The 14,006-nt window shown below is 41.9% G+C and overlaps 1 protein-coding gene and 1 long non-coding RNA gene across 46 annotated transcripts in view; one reads left to right on the top strand and one right to left on the bottom strand.

Annotated features, from left to right (window-relative positions):
* Positions 1 to 14,006, bottom strand: part of SCMH1 (Scm polycomb group protein homolog 1) — a 218,422-nt gene that overhangs the window by 25,602 nt on the left and 178,814 nt on the right. The window lies entirely within an intron of this gene.
* LOC135966241 (uncharacterized) overlaps positions 12,957 to 14,006 on the top strand; it is a 31,273-nt gene continuing 30,223 nt past the window's right edge. Inside the window, exon 1 of the long non-coding RNA XR_010579413.2 lies at positions 12,957 to 13,047. This is a non-coding gene — a long non-coding RNA (uncharacterized lncRNA). The remainder of the gene's footprint in view (positions 13,048 to 14,006) is intronic.

The raw sequence follows: 14,006 nt of genomic DNA, 5'->3' as shown, positions 1-14,006 counted from the left end.
TCCTGACCTCATGATCTGCCTGCCTTGGCCTCCCAAAGTGCTGGAATTACAGGCGTGAGCCAACGTGCCCAGCCAAATTGTACGCTTAAGATCTGTACATTTCACTAAATGTAGAAACTTTACCTCAGTTAAAATATACAAAAAGGAAATAATATAACTAGTCTAGTGATGATTTTAAAAAATTCTACATGGATTAAATGATGAAATATAAAAGGCAAAACTATGAAGCCTTTAGACTATGCGGAAACAACACTGTACCAGTTTCTGGGCCCAAGGATTAAGAAACTGACAACTTCTACTTCCTGTTTCTTGGGACATTTGCTTTGAGACCCCAACTAACATGTGTGAGGAAGCAAAGCCACCCTGTAGGGAGGTCCATTTGGAGATAAATCAACAGCCAGAACCAGCTGGTTGGCCATGTGGTGAAAGTGGATCCTTCAGTCCTAGTCAAGCCACCCCAGCTGATGCTGCATGCAACAGAGACAAACTGTCTCCACCCAGGCCTGCCCACATTGTTGTTTTAAACCATGAAATTTTGTGGTGGTTTGTTACATGGCAAAAGATTATTGGGACAGATTCTGGTACCAGAAATAGGGGGCTGCAGTAATAAAAGTCTGACCCACATGGCATTGGCTCTGGACGTGGGCAGCAGAAAGAAGCATAAAGGACCATAGAGAGTGTCAGTGAAAACGGAAGGAGCCTCGAGGAGAGTTTTAATGGAAGCCTAAAGGGTCTCAATGAGGCTGTCAGTGAAGGTTTAAGGGAAAGTGAAGAAAATCTTATTGGGAGATCAATGAAAGGGGAAGTGTTGAAAGTCTGATAAGATTGTTGCCTACAGTAACATGGAAATAAGAAATATACCTGATGAACTCAAGGAAATAGCTAAGGAGATTTCCAGACAAAGTAATGAAAGTATCACCTGGCTTCTCCCTGCTTATGATAAAATGCAAGACGAGAGATGAGCTTCAAAACATGTACACACACCCCTCCACATACCCCCAGGACTTGCAGAATTTACAAATAAAATTTCTTCTTATTTTCAGTCTCTCTCTAAGGCAAAAAACTATAAATTATGAAAGAGTTTTTACTCTAGAAAAGGACAGTAAAATTCTTTAAGATATAAGAAAGATGTAAGACTGTTCAGACTTTCAGGCCTAAAAGGTTCTCTAAGAATCTTAAGGGCAAGCCTCATGGGTTTTTAAGAATCTTAAGAGTATTGTCCTACAGCAGCTGAATAGGAAGCCCAAAGTAGAGAAGGGCTTTTCATTAAAAGACTTGTAGTTGTGGCTTTTGTCTAATGAAGTGAACTCTGATAGTTCAAAGAAAACCCCTCAAATTTCTTTTGTTTTAAATTAGAGACAGGGTCTTGCTCTGTCATCCACGCTGGAGTACAGTGGCATGCATGATCATAGCTCACTGCCACCTCAGCCTCCAGGGCTCAATCAGTCCTCCCACCTCAGCCTCCTGAGTAGCTGGTACCACAGGCGTGCATCATCATGCCCAACTAATTTTTACTTTGTTGTAGAGAAGGGTTCTCACTATGTTGCCCACGCTGGTCTTGAACACATGGGCTCAAGGAATCCTCCCACCTTGGCCTCCCAAAGTGGTGGCATTACGGGTGTGAGCCACTGCGCCTAGCTGAAAAACCTCTCAAATTTCTAAGACAATCATTCTGGCAGAAGCATTGACAGCTTGGACTAAGAGCAAGAAAGATGGTACAAAATGGAAAAAATCATTTGGATGCCCAACCTTATACAGGCAGGAAGAAAACTAAAAAGGCAATCTCAGTTTTCTTATGAAAAAGAAAAGATGATTCAGAGGATAAAACCAAGACACATGGAAAACAACTCCCAGAAAGTCACACTTGACCTAATTAAGGAGTTGGCCAACATGTGCCCAGTTGGATTTCAGAATTTTTCTTTCTTTTTTTTTTTTTTGAGACGGAGTCTCACTGTTACCCAGGCTGGAGTGCAGTGGTGCGATTTCAGCTCACCGCAAGCTCCGCCTCCCGGGTTCATGCCATTCTCCTGCCTCAGCCTCCCGAGTACTGGGGACTACTCAGGAGTAGTCCTGCCACCACGCCTGGCTAACTTTTTGTATTTTTAGTAGAGATGGGGTTTCACCGTTTTAGCCAGACCTCATGATCTGCCTGCCTCGGCCTCCCAAAGTGCTGCAATTACAGGTGTAAGTCACCGTACCCGGCCCCAGAATTTCTATACATTAGTGACTGCTGCATGTCTTCAGGTTTCCTCCCTTTTGAAAAGAAAGTATCCATAAAAATTACCTCGTGTCTGTTGCACCACTGTGTGTTAGGTAGGTAGTGAGCAGACAACTTTTTTCTTTAGTTCACAGGTCGTCAGGACAAGAAGAACCACACTGAAGGAGGTATCCTTGACAAACCACACCTAAGAGGCCTCGTATACTGGGACCTGATTTAGATGATGAGATCCTAGACCTTGAGCCTACTGGTGTAAAAGAATGAGACTTCTGATGGGGAATCTTGTGAAGGCAAGAATAAATTCTGCAAGTGGGAAAAATGTTAATAATCCATGTCCAGAGAATAGAGAGGTAGTTTTAAAATATGGCCCATAATTATTTGACCCTCTTCCTATTGAGAGGTGCAGTCTATTCCTCTCCCCTTGAATCTAGGCTCTGGGACTGACTGATCAACAGAATATGGTGGCAATGATGCTATGCTAAGTTTGAGGCTCAGGCCCTAAGAAAATGGTAGCTTCCACTTCCTATCTCTTGAGAAACTTGCTCTAGGAACCTAGCCACCATAGTATGGCAAAGCCCAAGCTATCCTTTGGTGAGAACCAACAGGCAGCATGAGTTTTGCTAGTTATGTGAATGGAATTATCATAAGCCCCAATTGAGCTACCCCAACTGATGCCATGTGGCGCAGATATGAGTTGTATTCATTTTAATATAGAATATATTGATCTTTTCCTTTATAGTTTATGCTTATTGTCTTATTTTAAAAATCCTTCCCAATCTTGAGGTCATAAGGATATCTGTGTATACTGTCATTTTTTTTTTTTTACTAGATCCACTAAATCAGAATTTATTTTTCTGATTTAATTGGAGGTTATTAAAAAAATTCAGAGAAGGGTCTGGCACATAAGGAGTCTGGAAGTTGCCACTGCATCCTAACAACTAGTAAAAAGCTGAATAAGCTGAAAAGTCAACAATCCTTAGATATGTCAGAGAAGTAAGATCTCAGGGCAAACTATTAGCCCCCAAATCTGAAGAGACAGACAGGTGAATAAGCCGAAGTCTCTGGAACCAGTGCTAGGGTAGGAAAACCTAAACTGTACTTGATGACTTGTCAGAGGCTCAGTGTGAAGAAGTTTGAGGTTAAAACTCCAGGGAGTCCCAGTCACTGGGGAGGAAGGGGAAACTTTTGTGAGTTTTGCCTCCAGGAGCTCAACCAGATTCTCACAGTAAATATAAGAGAAAAATACCCTCATGCTTCTGGCAGGGAGAGGGGAAAAGGAACCATTTTGAAATATACTACAGCACTCTGTTCTCAACAAGGTCTTCCCTCAGGAGAAACTATTTTACCACAGCCTAAACTATTAGGGATTTTTCAGAGCCTAACTGATCTGGAAGAAGAGAAATAATCAACTCCAGCCAACGCTAGCCTTCCATTCCGAAGTAGAGAAATACTGCACTCCCGGCCATTCTATCCAACCCAAAGAAGTGGGGGTGGGGACCAGAAGCACTTGTTAAGTTCACAGTCCAGGGGCAAAGGCTCACTGAAAGACTGAGATTTAGTCACAGGACTGTAGAATGCTTCCCATTTCTCCACATCACTAAAGACCTATTTACCGTGGCTTTTTTTTTTTTTGTATTTTATTTTTGAGACAGAATCTCACTCTGTTGCCCACGCTGGAGTGCAGTGGCATGATCTCAGCTCCATGCAACCTCCACCTCCCAAGTTCAAGTGATTCTCCTGCCTCAGCCTCCACAACCATGCCTGGCAATTTTTTTTTGTTTGTACTTTTAGTAGAGATGAGGTTTTGCCATGTTGCCAGGCTGGCCTCAGACTCCTAAGTGATCTGCCCGCCTTGGCCTCCCAAAGTGCTGGGATTGCAGGCATGAGCCACTGCGCCTGGCCCTACCATGGTTCCTTTTACCCAGTACATCATGTCCAGTTATCCTTGAGGTATACTCGAGGACAAAAAACACTGTTTGAAGAAAAAGCGCACACTCATATGGCAGGGATGCTGGAATTATCAGACTGGGAATTTAAAACAACTATGATTAACATGCTGGGGGCTCTAATGAATAAAGTAGACAGCATGCAAGAACAGATGGGCAATGTAAGCAGAGAGATGGAAATTCCAAGAAAAAATAAAAAAGAAACACCAGAGATCAAAAATAATGTAACAGAAATAAAGAATGGGCTGGGTATGGTGGCTCACGCCTAGCACTTTGTGGGGGTCAAGGCCAGTGGATTGCTTTAGCCCAAGAGTTCAAGACCAGCCTGGGCAACATGGCAAAACCTCGTCTCTACTAAAATTACAAAAAATTTAGCCAGGTGTGGTGGCGTGTGCCTGTAGTCCCAGCTACTCAGGAGGCTGAGGTGGGAGGATTACCTGAGCCTGGGAAGTTGAGGCTGCAGTGAGCTGTGACTGCACATTGCCCTCCAGCCTGAGAGACAGAGGGAGACCCTGTCTCAAAAAAAAGAAAAATGAAATGAAGAATGCCTTTCATTGGCCCATTATTAGGTTAGACATGGCTAAGGGAAGAATTGCTGCATTTGAGCATGATAACTGAATGAGTGACTGAAGAAATAGTCTCAATCCATCAAGGTTTATTAAACCAGCTCCGGAGAATGTCTGGGGAAAATACGAGTCACAGACACATCTGTGGGTGTTCCAAAGAGACTTTCAGGATTTTAGTATTTATACATTTTCTTTCTTGTTTTTGTTTTTATTGAGACAGAGTCTCGCTCTGTCACCCAGGATGGAGTGCAGTGGCACAATCTCGGCTCACTGCAACCTCCGCCTCCCAGGGTCAAGCAATTCTCCTGCTTCAGCCTCCTGAGTTGATGGGACTACAGGTGCGTGCCACCATGCCTGGCTAATTATTTGTGTATTTAGTAGAGACGGGGTTTCACCGTGTTAGCCAGTATGGTCTCGATCTCCTGACCTCGTGATCCGCCCACCTCAGCCTCCCAAAGTGCTGGGATTACAGGCATGAGCCACCATGTTCGGCCTTATTTATACATTTTCTTAAAGGAGGGCAGGTAGGTGGTAAGGGGAATGGTTACATTCTTGTGAGACTTTAGTAAGTGCTTGGCAAATCTACATTTTACACAAGATAAGGTGAATGTTTGAAGAGCAAAAACGGAGTAAAGTAAGAATCAATTATGCAGACATCTCTGGGTTGGTGGAGGAATGACTGGTCCCCTTTGTCTTTGTTCTGCACCTGAGAAGACATGATACTGACATTATCAGTGTGGAGTTTAAGAGCTAGACTTAGATTGTAGACCTAAAGTTGCAGCTGGTGTGTCCTTGCTTATGGGAGACCATCAAAGAGTTTACTTGTGAATGATCTGTGCAGGCAGTCCTTCATGGATGCCTGAGGCTTTTACCTTTCCTTTGGGGATCTGGCTAATGCATAATGCTAGTAACAGCTATTCATCTGGAAGATGGTGTTACATGGCTTAGCCCCCAGGTTTACCCTTCCCTGTTGCATAAGTGATACAGACAGGAGACAGGGAAATACTGGGTAGAAGAAGGCAGATCCCTGGCAAAGGCCCCACCCCCAAGCCTGGAAACCCACAGCACTAAATGGGAACAGGCATTCCTGTTTTCGTGCCCAAATGTTGCCTTTTGGCCTGCCATGCCCCCTTATCCTGTACCCATATAAACCCCACACCCCAGGATCCATGAGCAGACGAGCAGATGAGCAGAAGAGTGGCAGAATGGCACAGCAGAGAAGGAGGGAAGAGAAGGAGCATCTGAACGTCGAGAGGCATTTGGCTGGGGATGGTCAGAGAGGACATTGGCTGCTGGACAGCCAAACTCCAGGAAGATCATCTTCCCACTCCATTCCCTTTCCAACTCCCCATCCATCCCGCTGAGAGCCACCTCCACCACTCAGTAAAACCCCCACATACACCATTCTTCAAGTCTGTGTGTGACCTGATTCTTCCTGGATGCCAGACAAGAACCTGGGTACCAAGAGGGCACTGAACTGGTTTACACTTAAGCCATCTGTGGATGGCAGAGCTAAAGCACAGCAGCATGCCCATGGGGGCTTCAGGAGTTACAGGCACCCACCCTTAGATGCTACTGTGGGGCCAGTGCCCCAAAAGTGCACACCCAGGCTCTTGCACTTGCCCATCTACGTGTTCCCCCTCCTGTAAGGGGTTTGAGTGCACGGCACTGAAAAGACAAGCCACACCCCTATCACATGTCCTACAAGGTAGGTCAGGGAACTCTCCCGTTTCATAAAGAATTTAGGGGGTCCAGAGAATTTCTAATTTTCCTTTACAAACGTATCTCAAGGGAAGGAAACTCCCAAAATTAAAAGCAAAGAGAAAAAAGACAGAAAAAAACCCATAACAGAATGTTCAAGAACTGTGGGATAATTATAATAGACGTAATCTATATATAATGGTGATACTAGAACGAGAAGAAAAAGAGAAAGAAATTGAAGCAATAATAACTGAGAATTAACCCAAATTAATGCCACACACCAAATCCCAGATTCAGGAAGCTCAGAGAACACCAAGCAGGAAAAATGCCAAAAAACCCTAACATCTACACCTAGGCATATCATTTTCAAAGTACAAAAAATCAAAGATAAAAAATATTGAAAGAGGCTAGAGGAAAAAAATACTTTACCTATAGAGGGGCAAAGACAAGAATTATATCCAATGTCTCGTAAGAAACCATGCAAGCAAGAAAAGAGTGAAATATTTAAAGTGCTGAGAGGAAAAAACCCACTGACCTAAAGCTCTGTACCCTGCAAAACTGTTCTTCAAATGTGAGGGAGAAAAAAAAAGACAAAGAAAAATTGAGGGAGTGTGTTGCCAGTAGACCTGCCTTGTAAGAAATGTTAAAAGAGGTTCTTCAGAAAGATGGAAAATGATAGAGATCAGAAACTTGGATCTTGGATCTATATGAAGAAAGGAAGAGCATCAAAGAAGAAATAAGTAAAGACAAAATTATAACTTTTTTTTTTCTTTTTTTTCTTTTTTTGAGACAGGGTCTCACTCTGTCACCTAGGTTAGAGTGCAGTGGTGCTATCATAGCTCACTGCAGCCTCAATCTCTCAGGCTCAAGTGATCCTCCTGCCTCAGTCTCCTGAGTAGCTTAGGGCTACAGGCATGCGCCACTATGCTTAATTTTTTAACTTTTATTTTTAGTAGAGAAGTCTTGCTACATTGTTGCCTAGGTGCCAAGACCTTGTTGCCAAGGTCCTGCTATGTTGTTGGTGACTCCTGAGCTCAAGTGATCAATCCTCCCAACTTGGCCTCCCAAAGTACTGAGATTAAAGATGTTAGCCACTGTGCCTGGCCTATTTTTCTTAATCTTAATTCATCTGAAACCACCTTTGCAAAAATTGTAATAGTAAGAAAATATGACAGTGAAAGAGATATGATCTAATCAACTCCTATCTTATCTTTAACTTCCAAACTGCCCTTAATCATTCCTGGGCTTGGGGCAAGCTAACTTTGGGAGACATTTAGTTTATAGTTTAAACGATAATAGCCTTTCCCCAAAACTAAACTGTCTTTGTAAAGCTAATGAAAGATCACCAGGTTAGAAGGACAAGAGGAGCTTGAACTCTGCTAAGGTGTAAATGTAAATGATTATTTTAAAAAATTAAAAAAACAACAAAAACCAAGACCCAAGTTTATGTTGTCTACCAGAAACCTACTTTAAAGATAAAGACATACATAGATTAAAAGTAAATGGGTAAAGAAAGATATACCATGCTAACACTAATCAGAAGAAAGCTGTAGTAGCTATATTAACTTCAGACAGCATAGACTTCACAGCAAGGAAAATTATCAGGGAAAGACAGGGGTATTACATAATAAGAGGCCAATTCTCCAAGAAGACATATCATTCCTTAATGTGTGCATACCTAACAACAGAGTGTCAGATATATGAGGCAAAAACAGACAGACCTGCAAGGAGAAACAGAGAAATCCACTATTATAGTTGGAGACTATAACACCCCCCATCAGAAATGGACACATCAAACAGGCATAAAATCATAAGGACATAATTGAACTCAATAGCCCCTCAATCAACTGAAATATAGTTGGCATCTACTGACTGCTTCATCCAGCAACAGCAGGATACATATTCTTTTCAAGCTCACATAGAACATTCAGCAAGACAGATCACATGCTGGACCAAAAAACACACCTGAATATTTTTTTTTAAATTTAAAAAATTTTCTCATTTTTATTATTATTATTTTTTGAGACAGGGTCTCACTCTTTCACACAGGTTGGAGTACAGTTGTGTGATTTTGGCTCACTGCAACTTCTGTCTCCCAGGTTCAAGCTATCCTCACACTTCAGCCTCCTGAGTAGCTAGGACCACAGATGCGTGCCACCACACCCGGCTAATTGTTTGAATTTTTGGTAGAGACAGGGTTTCACCACGTTGCCCAAGCTGGTCTCAACTCCTGAGCTCAAGTGATCTACTGGCCTCAGCCTCCCAAAGTGCTGGGATTACAGGCATGAGCCACTGCACCCAGCCTGAACAAATTTTAAAAGAATAATCATATGATGTCTTCTTTCAGAACACAACAGAATGATACATGAAAAAAATCACCAAATAGTTAAGAGATTAAACAATGCACTTCTAAATAACACACAGGTTAAAGAAGAAATAACAGGAGAAATTTAAAAAATATTTGGAAATGGCCAAGCGCGGTGGTTCATGCCTGTAATCCTAGCAATTTGGGAGGCCAAGGTGGGTGGATCACTTGAGGTAAGGAGTTTGAATCCAGCCTGACCAACATGTTAAAACCCTGTCTCTACTAAAAGTATTTTAAAATTAGGCTGGGCACGTTGGCTTACGCCTGTAATCCCAGCACTTTGGGAGGCCTAGGAGGGCAGATCACGAGGTCAGGAGTTCGAGACCAGCCTGGCCAACATGGTGAAACCCCATCTCTACTAAAAATACAAAAATTAGCTGGGCATGGTGGCACATGCCTGTAATCCTAGCTACTCAGGAGGTTGAAGAAGGAGAATTGCTTGAACCCGGGAGGCAGAGGTTGCAGTGAGCTGAGATTGGGCCACTGCACTCCAGCCTGAGGGACAGAGCGAGACTCCGTCTCAGAAAAAAAAAAGAAAAAAAGAAAAAATTAGCCAGGTGTGGTGGCATGCGCCCAGCTACTTGGGAGGCTGAGGCAGGAGAATTGCTTGAAGACGGGAGGTGGAGGTTGCAGTGAGCCGAGATCACACCACTGCACTCCAGCCTGGGCGACAGTGTGAGACTCTATCTCGGAAAAAAAAAAAAATGGAACTAAATGAAAATGAAAATAAAACATCAAAATTTGTGGGACAGAGCAGAAGCAGTGTTTAAGGGGTGACTTATAACACTGAATGCAGATATTAGAAAAGAAGATCTAAAAGCAGCAATCTGAGCTTCCGTCTTAGGAAACTAGAAAAAGAAGAGCAAATTAAATCCAAAGTAAGCAGAAAATAAAAAAGTATAAAGATTACAGAGCAGAAATCAATGAAATCCAAAACAGGAAATCAATAGAGAAAAATCAATGAAGCGGGCCAGGTGCGGTGGCTCACGCCTGTAATCCCAGCACTTTGGGAGGCTGAGGTGGGCGGATCACGAGGTCAGGAGGTCGAGACCATCCTGGCTAACACAATGAAACCCCGTCTCTCCTAAAAATACAAAAAATTAGCCAGGTGTGGTGGTGCACGTTTGTAGCCCCAGCTACTCAGGAGGCTGAGGCAGGAGAATCACTTGAACCTGGGAGGTGGAGGTTGCAGCGAGCCGAGATCGCACCACTGCACTCCAGCCTGTGTGACAGAGTGAGACTGTCTAAAAAATAATAATAATAATAAAAATCAATGAAACCAAAAGCTGGTTTGATGAAAAGATAAATAAAATCAATTATACTCTAGCCAGGCTAACTAAACAAACAAACAAAAAACAAAACAAGCAACCAGAGGGATGACACAAATTACTAAATCAGAAATGATAAAGGGGCTATCACTATAGATCCTACTGTCATTAAACAGATAATAAAGGAATACTATGAACAACTCTATGTCCACCAATTTGATAACCTACATGAAATGAACTAATTCCTTCAAAGACAGTCTGCCAAAACTCAAACAAGAATAGACAATCTGAATACGTTTATATCTATTAAAAATTTGAATTAAACCCAAACTTTCCAAAAAAGAAAGTACCACGTCTAGATAGGTTCATTCATGAATTTTACCAACATTGAAGGAAGAAATTATACCAATTCTTCATAATCTCTTTTAGAAGTTATTAACAGAAGCAGAAGGAATATTTTCTAACTTATTTTATGAGGCTAGCACTGTCCTCAACAAAATATTATCAAATCAAATTGAACAATATAAAAAAGAATTATATACTATGACCAAGTGAGATTTATCCAAAGTATGCAAGGCTGACTCAACATTCAAAAATCAATTAATATGATCTATCATATCAACAGGCAAAGTAAGAAAAATCAGATAATCATATCAATAGATGCAGAAAAAGGATGTGACAATATCCAACACTCATTCATAATAAAAAACGATTGGAAACTAGAAATAGAGTGAAACTTTCTCAATAAATAACATCTACAAAAACCTACAGCTAACATTATACTTAATGGTTAGAAACTAGAGGCTTTCCAACCAAAATCAGGAACAAGACAAGGACGTTCTCTCTTACCACTCCTCTTCAACATCATACTGGAAGTCCTAGCTAATGCAGTAAGACAAAAAGTAAGATGAAAAGAATGCAGTTTGGGAAGGATGAAATAAAACTTTGTTCTCAGGTGACATAATTGTCTATGCAGAGAATATGAAATCCTTAATAACCAAAAAAATCCTGGAATTAATAAGTGATTATAACAAGAATGCAGGATACAAAGCTAATATATAAAAAGTCAATCACTTTCCTATATAGTGGCAATGAACAAGTGAAATTTAAAATTAAAAAAACACAATACAGGCCAGGCACAATTGCTCACTGTAATCCCAGTGCTTTGTGAGGCTAAAGCAGGAGGATTGTTTGAGGCCAGGAATTCAAGACCAGCCTGGGCAACATAGCCCAGGCTTTTTTTTTTTTTTTTTTTTTTTTAAATAGAGAAACCATCTCTATAAAAAATAAAAAAATAAAAAAATTAGCCAGGCATGGTGGCATGCCTGTAGTTCCAGCTACCCAGGAGGGTGAGGCAGGAAGATTGCTTCTGCCCAGGAGTTTGAGGCTGCGGAGAGCTATGATCACACCACTGCAATCCAGCCTGACCCTATTTTGATTGTTTGAGGCCAGGAATTCAAGACCAGCCTGGGCAACACAGCAAGACCCTATTTCAAAAAACAAAACAAAACAAAATCCCACAATACCATTTATGTTAGCACCAAAAAACGAAATACCTAGGTATAGGTTAAACAAAATATATATAACATTTATATGAGGAAAACTAGAAAACTTTTTTGAAAGAAATGTAAAAAGAACTAAGTAGTAAACAGATATTTTGTGTTCATGGATAAGAGACTTAATATTGTCAGGATGTCACTTCTTTCCAACTCAATGTAGAGATTCACTGCACTCCTAAACAAAATCCCAGAATTTATTTTGTAGACAGCAACAAATTGAATCAGCTGGGGGTGGTGGCTTACACCTGTAATCTCAGCACTTTGGGAGATCAAGGTAGGAAGACTGCATGAGCCCAGGAGTTTGAGACCTGGGCAACATAGTGAGACCCTTTCTCTACAAAATTAGCTAGGTATAGTGGCATGTGCCTGTAGTCCCAGCTATTCTGGAGGCTGAGGTGGGAGGACAGCTTGAGCCCAGGAAGATTGAAGCTGCAGTGAGCTGTAACTGCACCACTGCACTCCAGCTGGGCAACAGAGTGCATCTCTGTATCCACAACAACAGCAAACCAAACCGAATCTAAACTTTATATGAAGAGGCAAAACACCCAGAACAAAGTCAGGAGGGCTGATGTTATCTGACTTCGAGACTTACTGTAAAGCTACCATAATTAAGACAGTGTGGTATTGCCTAAAGAACAGACAGATCAATGGAACAGAATAGAGAGTCCAGAAATAAACCCACATAAATATAATCAGCTTATCTTTGACAAAGGAGTAAAGGCAATACAATAAAAAATAAAGATAGTCTTTTCAACAAATGGTTCTCGAACAACTGAACATTCACATGTAAAAAAGTGAACCTAGACACAGAACCTACACTCTTGAAAAAAAAGTAACCCCAAAAGGATAATAGACCTAAATGTAAAATGCAAACTATAAAACTCCTAGACGATCGCATAGGAGAAAATCTAGATGACCTTGGGTTTGGCAATGACATTTTAGATAAGCCCCAGCAGCACCTTGCACCCTGTTCACATCCCAGTTTCAGTCCTGGTGGTACTAGCTTCACAGAACTAGCAGGTGCAGCCCACGCCTCACTTATGAGTCCTACCTATGGGAGCCCATTTCCAGTTTTTGCCTTAGTCCAAGCAGTAACAGCACAATATTCCCTAACACCTCATTCCTGGCGCTGCTAGGCCCCAGGACAGAATGCAGTCTGCCAATGGCTAGGATTGAAAATGGTGCGTCACTGCAGCTGCTTATGGCTCAGAAAAGGGTGTGTGACCCAGTGCAAGCTCCTCTCCTGGAACAGTTCCCTCTCCTGGTCTTCTGGCAGCTCCCTATATCAGTTTCAGAGATTGGGAAGGTCAAGGGCTCTTTCGTTGCCAGGCATGCATGATTCCATACATGGGGATGTGGGCTGCTAGAAGTCTCTCACTTACCCTTGGGAAGTCACTTGCTGATTCCTAGCCAATCTCAGCCAGGTAGGCTGCTTCTCTTCTTTCTCCTTGCTTGCTTTCTGTGTTTCCTGTCACTTTCCTGTTGAATTCCAGTGTTCTATTTTAGAAAATATATCAGAAGTATGATTGTCTATACACTCTTTTGGTTCTTCTAAGTGGAGGAGGTTAGCATATGAAATGCTTCTAGTCAGCCATCTTTTTGTTGTTGTTGTTTTGGAGACAGGGTCTAGCTCTGTCGCCCAGGCTGGAGTGCAGTGGTGTGATTTTGGCTCACTGCAACCTCTGCCGTGCCCCATCCCTGGAATCAAGTGATCCTCCCAACTCAGCCTTCCAACTAGCTGGGACCACAGGTGCACATCAGCATGCTCAGCTGGCTATTGTTTTTTTTACTTTTAGTAGAGATGGGGGTCTCATGATGTTGCCCAGGCTGGTCTCAAACTCCTGAGCTCAAGTGATACACCTGCCTTAGCCTCCCAAAGTGCTGGGATTATAGGTGTGAGCCACCGTGTCCAGCCCTAGTCAGCCATCTTGAAGCCCCTTTGGTTTCTTGCAAAACAAAACATACTCTTACTATTCAATCTAGCAGTTGTCCTCCTTGGTATTTATCCAAAGTAGTTGAAACCGTATGTCCACATAAAAACCTGCACACAGATATTTACAGCAGCTTTATTCATAATTGCACAAACTTTGAAGCAACCAACATTCCCATAAGTAGGTGAGTGGATAAATAAACTGTGAAATATCTGGACAATGAAATATTTTTCAGTGCTAAAAAAAAAATGAGCTATCAAGCCATGAAAATACATGGAATAAATTTCAATGCATAATACTAAGCGAAAGAAGCCAATCTGAAAAGGTGGCATACTGTATGATTTCAACTATGTGACATTCTGGAAAAGACAAATCTATGGAGACAATAAACAGATAGTGGTTGTCAGGGATTAGTGGGGAGGGAGGATGAATAGGCAGAGACCAGAGGGTTT

The sequence above is a fragment of the Macaca fascicularis genome, chromosome 1, assembly GCF_037993035.2.
Source record: "Macaca fascicularis isolate 582-1 chromosome 1, T2T-MFA8v1.1".
NCBI lineage: Eukaryota > Metazoa > Chordata > Mammalia > Primates > Cercopithecidae > Macaca > Macaca fascicularis.
Note: the sequence above shows the minus strand (reverse complement) of the source record. Positions and strands in the feature narration are given on the sequence as shown.